The sequence below is a fragment of the Pempheris klunzingeri genome, chromosome 5 (assembly GCF_042242105.1).
Source record: "Pempheris klunzingeri isolate RE-2024b chromosome 5, fPemKlu1.hap1, whole genome shotgun sequence".
NCBI classification, from domain to species: Eukaryota; Metazoa; Chordata; class Actinopteri; order Acropomatiformes; family Pempheridae; genus Pempheris; species Pempheris klunzingeri.
The window spans coordinates 11,230,562-11,240,254 of NC_092016.1; positions in this window are offsets into that span (position 1 = coordinate 11,230,562).

Genomic DNA, 9,693 nt, shown 5'->3' on the forward strand with positions numbered 1-9,693 from the left:
TTTACGTCTCAACTCTTCTGTCTTATTTGTACGAAACCCTGGTAGATTCTACCTATTCTATTCTATTCTACTGATATACATGATGTTAAATCAGTGGTGGAAGGAGCTGAGGTGGCACCGTTTTTGTCCACAGTAATGATGAGAATATGATTGAACTTAACCAATCATCTGATCAGTCCTGAATGAGTCAGTGATTGTGAAACATGAATGAGGCAGTTCATGTAAACAAGTTGGTGTCAGATCCAAACAGTCTGATCAGCAAAGGACAAACAATAACACAACAATAAAATCGGAAATACCTTGAATAAGCTGACCTCGTCCAGGTCAAGAAACACCGGTGGCACGTTTTACACACTGGCAAATGAGCGGCGCGCCGGCTAAAAAGCGAGCATATAGTGTGTTAGCATGTAGCTTGGAGCCATAAAACCTTTCTATCGGGATATTTTTCCTTTTCTTCAAATCTCTTTGGCATGGCGTTATTCATTTAAATTGGCTTGTTTTAGTGTATATGATGTTGCCGTCTATGTGGGACACGCAACTGTTTCCCCCCCAAATAGGAACTCTGTGATTCTGAGTGAGTCAGTTCCATTGAAAACTTCTTGATCTGGGTCGTGAAGAAGTTGGTATCCAGTGTTTGGCTGTCATGTGCTGCAGGTTTTTGTGTCAGGTTTAATTTATCAAACAAGCAGCCAACATCCTTTTTGATGGTCTCACAATCTAGAAGAGAAGTCGGCTTTCTCACACTGCTGGTCCAACTGCAAGCCTCAGATTTGGATCTGGGAAACTCTGGAACAGCTCCTGGTAAAATGTATTCAGTGGCTTCTTCAGAGTCATTCCCATCAGTCTTGCTTGAGAGGATGCTGGCTCCTGTTTAAGACCCACAAGGAAGTCAGTGTGTCCTCTTTTAAATGCGCTCTTCAGCTCTGCCATAGCTTTTTCCAGTTGTTCTTGGCCAAACTGGAAAAAGCTGCATTTGCGAACTGTTAGGTCGGAGGTGGTATTCTTTGAAGGTGCAGCTTGTGAATCAAAAAAGTTTTTACCCTATTAACAACTAACCCCAAATTAAAATGAAGTCTCGGGGAGCTACTTTTTTCATGCTAAGAGGTGGCAGTGCATTGTCAGCGTCTTCTGTGGTGTCTGCTGTCTCATTGGTCCATTTAGTGAGGATGTCACTCACACCTTTAATTGCTGATGAGACAGAGATTGCAGATTTTACACTCTGACGGGATTTACTTCTCACTTGTTCTTGTGGTCCCACAATCTCTATTTCATATTCGTCCGGGGTATGCTCATCGTAACACAGTAGAAGGTACGTCATGTTCAGCTTATAACAAAATCTGCTCAGACAACTGAGAGAATGACACACCATGCAACGAAGAGCTGTGACACTGGACATGGAGCAAGTGACTAAAATGGCAGGTTCCTCTGGCCAAATTGTGTTGTTTTTTGCCACAGACACAACACAGTTTACCTTATGTGAGCTTTCCTCCTCAACTAGTGCTGTCATCTGCTCTGCATGCTCACATTTGTCCTGTGAGGCCTCCAGAGCAACAGCAAAGCAGTTCTCCACACCTATATTTGTGTCAGCCTGAGGTGTGGCAATGTGGTTGCAAAAACTCAACATGATATTTCTCAGGACGTCTGCGGAGAGTGTCTGGACAAGTTCAGTGAACATATCAGCCATAATAGCTTCTGTGGGTGCATCCCAAGTTCCTTCAGCTAACATGCTCCACTGTACTGCAGAGATTCTGTCAAAGTGTGTGTTTACTATGGGCAGAGGAGCATCTGGTGGGATAATGATAGTGATGTCCATCTGAAAACTGGATTGGTCCAACCTTGTATCTTTTCTTTTCGCCTTGTTACTGTGACTTACCGTAAATGGTTCAGCAATGTGATGTTCACCTCCTGTGAAAGTTTGGTCTGACTGAAGACTGAAAACAAGAATGCAATTTTACAAACCAGCACCTATATACATGCAGCTGGAATTGTATGATGTCATAGATCTTGCATAGAAATTGCAGTGTGAATGCTGTCTGCTGCCGCCGCCATGCTGCTCTACTCCTGTCATGCTGAAACGCTGAACTAACGTTGCCCTGCTCCTTTCACGCTGCTCTGCTGCCATCTGGTGGCTCAAACTTCACTAATGACCTGGTCCCACTCAACCGTCATGCTCCATTAACGATGGTGCCAGCCATGTTCACACTGTTTTAATTGAGATGACACACCTCTGAAAATGCAGGTTTTACTTTTTTCAGTGATAAAGTAACAGCAATGTTGTATTTCCTGCAATATGTGAACTCCATATCAGTTATCACGTCAGTAATTAGTTAATTAACAGTGTAAAGCACATACAGTTTGTGTTTATCAGTTAAAAAACTGAGCACACGGTGAGGAGAGGCTTCTACCGTGAGAACGCTGGAATGTCCGACTGTCCCTGAACACCCCTTGTCGGAGCTCCGTCAGTCAGCTCTGTCTTACAGAGATTCACACACCTCTGAAAATGCAGATTTTACTCAAAACGGTACATGTCACAGCCATAAAGTGCAGACCAGTGGAGATAAGAGAGTCTCCTGAACACATATGTGGATTCTAAGGTCTCTATCTTGTGAAATGAGCGCTTGCTAGCAGGTAAGAGAAGTTTTTCTCTCTTCCTCCCTCCTTTGTCATTTCAACATGGCAGTCAATGAGGCGTTCGGTCGGCACTCCCGTCTCTCCGAGGCTCGTACAACGCGCTGCGTATGTTTCTGTGTGTTGTGAGTCACATGACTGCGTGTCCAAGGATTTTACCTACATTTTGAGCCATAAATTGTGACTGTGGGTGAAACGGTTCGGCCAAACCAGCGAGTTAAGGACAAAAGTGCGTATGACGTCACCAACAATTCTCCCCATTCACCTCCATGGACTCATAATGCACCATGAGCAAAAATGAAATATTGAATATTATGGAAACTATGAATGCTATGAATGAGAAAAGTCATTCTGATCGATTCCCGATTGAGCTGCACATTTTGCAGTTTGAATGACGTTGATACCTTGAACATGTGGGAGGAGAAGCGTGGCAAAAATTTTTAGTAGAAGAACATATATAGAACATACACTAAATAATAATAATAATACAAATAATACTACTACTACTAATATATATATATATATATAATACTAATAATACTACTACTACCACTACCACTACGTCCTCTACCCTCAGCCTGCTGCCCCAGCACACCACAGCATAGAAGATAACACTGGCTACCACAGACTCATAGAACATCTTTAGCATAGTCCTGCAGATGTTGAAGGACCTCAACCGCTTCAGAAAATAGAGGCGGCTCTGGCCCTTCCTGTAAAGGGCATCAGTTTCCTTCCCCCAATCCAGTTTGCTGTCAATGCGTACCCCCAAGTACTTATAATCCTCAACAACGTCCACCCTGACCCCCTGAATGAAAACAGGGGTCACCGGCACCTTGGTCCTCCTCAGCTCCACCACCGGTTCCTTTGTCTTTGTCACATTGAGCTGTAGATGGTACTGCTCACACCATGTGACAAAGTTGTCCACAACAGTTTCCAACAGAAAAGACAACAAAGATCAAAGCCACTGGAATGACTTTGCAAAAAATCTAAAAACCAATGGAAAGACGTTACACAGACTTTGCAGAAGACATTCTGTATACAGGCATAAATGTGCAGAATAATATAGTATTTATTTAAAAAGTTATATATCTATATATATGTTGTAGTATGTGAGATTCGCTGCAGACAGACAGATATACACAAAGACAAAAACATATGCATGCTTTAAACCAGGCGTGTCAAACTCATTTTAGTTCATACAGCACAATTTGATCTCAAGTGGGCCGGACCAGGAAAATCATAGCATAATAACCTATAAATAACGACAAATCCACATTTTCCCCTTTGTTTTCGTCCAAAAAAGTACAAATATATTCTGAAAATGTTCACATTTAATGAACTATCTTTTTACAAAACATTATGAACGACCTGAAATTTGTTAAGAAAGAATAAGTGCAATTTCAACAATATTATGCCACAGTTTATCATTTGTGTGCATTACAACTTACAGATCACAGTGTATCTACAAAGACACAAAACATTTAGTCACAGGTATCTGGAACTGAACAGTGGACAAATCTGAAATAGCAGTTAACGTCTTCTCTGTAATCTTTCCAGCGGGCATCCCAGGACAGAGCTGGCCCTCCTCACCAGTCTATCCAGTCTCTTCCTGTCCCTGGAGCAATCTGGAGCACATGGCTGTTTCTTGTGTCTAAAGTCTACTGGCTGATGTGTAAAATATAGTGTTGTGAGATTACAGCACCTTCATTCGATTTATGTAACATCTTTATCTTTTTCTCTTACAGCGCGCACTCTCATCTTTGGATCAGACAGGTGTGAAGAGGCCGAAGTCAAGATGAGAAGAGTTTGTTTGCTGACGGTCCTTCAGCTTAGTGTGAGTTTTTTTTTAATCAGTCTGACTTATGAACATTTTTGGCCTAAGGAACTACGCCTTTTTTCTTGATGTCTGAGAACTGATGCTGAAGTCTAAATGTGTCCTAAAACGTACATGTTACAGATGAACAAATTAAACAAGCTTTTGGGCATGAATGCTAATCTTACCTATTGCCAAACCTTAATTACATATTGAAGTATTACATTTTAGTATGTGAAAAACACATAATATTAATGAAGTCCCAGAAAACATTTTATCAACCTACTACATTGTAACAGAATAAAGACTTTCAGATTCATCTTGGGCTCCCTCAGCTGAGTGTGCATGAACACAACACAAATCAACACCATAGCGTCAGGCCAAGCTACTCTTTCAATACAAGTGTTATGCAAATAAACTTATCACAAGCACTGAGTAAATCTTTCAGTAAGGCAGTTTAATAACAAACTGAATATAATGAACACGTGTTTGTATATTTATATCTGTCTCTGTCTATCTTACACTGAAAGGGAGCCAAGCACTCCAAACTGCAAATTAACAAGGTCGTAGCCACCCACTGTCAACTGTCTCTACTCACAGAAATTAGTCTACAATAGTGATGTTTAAACAGATCACTCAGATGTGCAGAGTAATAATAAGCATTTCTTTTTTCATTTTGGTTTTGTTCGGCTTTTTCTTTGGCTTTTTGTGTGGACTTCACCATGTCGTGTATATATATCTTGTGTTCTACTCTTACTGTTAAACATTGTGTGTTATTTTATTTTATTATTGTTTCAGTCTGGAACAGGCACTCAGAACATTTCACTGCACATTATACTGTGTATAACTGTGTATGTGACAAATAAAGGTCTTGAAATCTTGAAATCAAATCATACAATTTTGGATGCCATTTACCAACCCAGTTGCTGTGATGGTCATACAGCCTGTTTCCCTCCCTAGCATTTTTAATAAGCCTGCGATTTATATCAAGCTTTTATTCATAAGTCTATTTGCTCATTTTTTTTATCTGTGATAACTGGAAACCAATTACCACAAAGCAGAGTATAATGTTATTTTACATGAACTTAAGTAGTTACTCTTGTAGGAGCTCCTCCAAGTGCAAACATGGCTTTGGACCACTCCTACAGGTGGACAGCTGTATGACAAAGAAGGTCTATTTCTCCGTGACAGCATACATTTAAGCAGCCGTTTTGTTGATTCAGGGAGGACGAGTTCGCCAAATTACTTTGAACCAGTTTTGATTAGAGGCAAGATTGTTGTAATGTTGTAATCTATATTGACATAATACTATTTAACTTCCAATACTTGTCATCAGTCCCTAAACAAACTGAAATGACGGTCAGTGAGGTTGTTTAAACAACATACTGTGTCAAAATAATGCACAGACTTTAACATGGCAGCGCAAAAGGAACATAGCAAAAAGCCAAACAGGAATTGCTGAAATTCTTTAATATGCTGCAGTATTTCTACATTAATTCAACAATAGCCCAATTTACGATTTCATAGTCCACAGTTAAATAAATATTCAAAGAATGATGCAAAGAAATAGTGTCCAGTCTTAACCTCCCCAAATGTGTCTGAATACCTTTCATTTAATATTTATGCAGAATTTGTGCTACACCATTTAAACTTGAATGTTTACTGTATCTATTTTAGACTACATGAGGTAAAGTATTTGAGTTTTTTAAGTAAATAAACTTGAATACTGAAACGATTGCAAATCCAATAAGTCATAGTTTGCCGTAATTAGTTTAAGTTAATAATACATATACAGAAATTAAGGTCACAGACAGCTTGACATGATTATTTGACGACAGGACTATTGTTATTTTTGCTTCTCAAAGAATTAATTTGTAACACCCTTAAACTGACAAACTCAATCATTCATGTTAGGTGCAGATTCTCCAAAAGGTAGAGGAGGGTAAACCATACAAACCACACAGCAACACTTGTTTGTGTGTCTTTTTTTTCATATTTTCTTTTCCTTTATTTGTGCAGTAGTAAATACTCATTTAGCCCACAAGAAGAACAGAGAACCTCAGAAAGATGTTTTTTAGAAAGACATGCTTCTCATTATCAAACACACATGCACACTGCATATCCATGAACACCCGCAGGTCACCTGGTATTATATTAATTCAACTGTGTTAACAGCTAAGTCAAAACAAGCCTTTCTGTTTGCCGTGTACAACAGTGCATGAGCTATCACAACACACAAAAATTATTTCTACCTTGACTTGCTTTGTGGGAAGGTTTTGTTAAACTAAGATCATATTAGTCCTGCTAATGATGTTAAGTGTAGCGAACAGGTAATGATTAGCCTGTTGTGCACAGCCATATGAGACATTATTTGGGGGTTTTATCTAAAACAGATAGCAAGAATTTTTGGGCCACATCCATCTCAAGACCCTCTAAAAAAATTAACTTTTGTTACCCCTTGAATTTGGACTAAAAGCCTCTTAAATCAGCTTTTAAATACCAAAATGGGTTTGGTATAATTCAGGTTCAATACAGAGTTGGACTAAGCAGATGGTTTGAAAAATCTGGGTCGGGGCTCCAGTAGATTGATCCAGAGTTCAATGTTCAACATCAACATTTCCACTTCTCTCTTCGAATTCAACCAATCATAGTGAGAAGTGAGTCAGAATGAGAGGCACTGACAATGAACAATAGTGTCATTTTGACATCATTGTCTCACTGTGACGCTAGGTCTCATATTTAAGTTGACTCTGCAGGAAGAGAATGACAGTAATGAAGAATGTTAACCCTAACCCTTATTTCCTGTGCTATTCATAAGCCAGTTGCAACATAATCATGCAACATATTCTCTTACCTATTTAATGGTTAAATACTGCAAAACAGCATATTATTACATAACACTGCTTTCAGATGAATTTACATAATTTATTATTTTAACAAAGATTATAACAGAAATACCTTGTAAGGAACATCAACAAAGTGTTGTAACCAACATACAGTGTTTACCCATTTTGTAGGATTTAAGCACTTTTGACTTTGGTGATTTTGGGAATCTTAGCATTGAAAAAGACACTTTTCATGGAGCAGAAAAGGCTCACCTATTGTTTTTCAACAAGTAGTGTCTGCCTATAATTGATTTTTGTATAATACAAGCTTTATTTTATCCTGAGGATTTCCTTAAATCAAACAGCTTGAATGCAAATGATAACAAATGATGGAGATCCTACAGTCGGATACGTGGTGGTGGTCATCAGCACCTCGCCAAGAGCCTGGTCACTGTGAATGGCCTTTCCGTAAGTGAAAAGCTATCAAGCCCATCATATAACTGTACTGCTGTTTTCTCTGATATTTGTGCATTAGTCAGGCTATGCCAACTGTACTCATCATCATACAATGAGTTCATTCGAAATCATTCATGATTCACTTTAAACATAAATGTATAAAATGCATTACAGAACACAAACCCCAGACTATTTTATACTCAATCAGTTGTATATTTGACATTTGACACTATGATAACAATGATATGCAGAAAAATCGCAAAATCAGCCCCATTGAGATTGAGAACAACCACAAAGTCCATTGTCCAAACGATGAGGACCCCCTAAGAAGAGATAGATGGACCAGCGAAGCTTGTGACTGTGCTGCATTCATGCAATGAGTTTGTGAGTTTATTGTCCATATAGTTTAAGCAATAGACATGATATGTAATAACATGTAGTGGTTCTTCTTGTATTAACACATTCACACATCCGGACACAAGCTCACTGTGTGAGGACCACAAAATGGATGGCTGCTTCTGTCTTCCTGGTTTTTTACTACACTGTTTCCTGTTTCATGACATGTAAATGCACTTTGTATTTTAAAAATGTTCATGTTGTGTGTTCATATTAGGAACTGTATTTGATAGTATTTCCATGAGAGGGTGCATTAGTCAATCTGAATGTCAGAATACGGATGTCGGTTATTTCAGGGTGATGCAAGTTTACCATCCTGGTTCAGTTGGCGCCATGTGAAAATCAGAAGTTTGACACTTGTCTTAAGGCCCTTAAAATCCTACTAAACAATGACAGAAACAATGTGAGTTAAAACCTGTTGGTTAAGAAGACTGTAATTGTTTATGGATTCTCACTGAAATCTTCATTACTCTAATGATCAATTCTGTTTTTATTCAGGTATTAATGTTCACTTCTGATGGCACAGTAAAGCAAAACATGCAGGCCATCAGTTTGCCCTACCACTCAGGTGGGTCAGACAATAAGAAACTCTGAATGAAACGTATTATTGTCATCTCTCATTTGTGCTACGGCATCAACAAATGATCTGACAAAACAAGTCAACAGCCATCTCTGTTAGGCTGTATTTATGCACAGTGAGCATACTGACATTCTCACAATGACAATGTTGACATGCTGATGTGTAACAGGTTTAATACTTACTATGTAAGTATTAAATGTTAGCTCAGCACTTTCATTCAGTAGATCACTGGCATAAAGTGTCAGCATAAAATGTCATGCTAATCCATTTTGTATAGGCTGAGCTATTTACGAGATTGGGATAGTTGAGATATGTGAAAACTTTTACCTGCTGGTAGCGCTAGTAGAAAAGGCAGTAGCAGATCACCAAAGTTAGCAGCATTCTTCCCGTGGGAGCCATAAATAGCTGTACAAAAATTTGTTGTAGTTAATTTTTTGAGTGGTGAACCACCCAGCAACCAACTAACTAACATTTCCAGCCTCAGAATCCTGACTCTTGCTTTGCTAAAAATCATATGGAAAATAATGATAGTGGTCTCACCCACCCCACCTATATCACTATCTTAGTTTAAGTATGTTACTCTAAAAGCACAACGGATAGTTACATCAGGTCTTGTGTATTAGTAGATATTAAGGCTCTGTGCATATGAACAATGCTACAGGGCGACAGGCCAGACTGTCAGTAAACATGGCATAGGCCTGTAAGTATTTGGCAAATGTTTGATCAATGTATGGTCCAGTGATTTATGAATTTACTTAAAGATTTCACATCAGCGCATTTACTCTTGTGCTTAGATATGGAGACACAACCCACAGCTTAAAATGCTCAGGTTCAGTGAGGAAAGCACACGATTCTTGTTTTAATATGCATATACACTCATCTTCTGCTCATAAAAACGCGGACTTGAATAAAAGTGTTCAATAATTAGGATAAGGATACTGTGCAATGATTCATCTACTGAAACTGTATGTCAGTTCAGTTTAAAAGATTTCTCC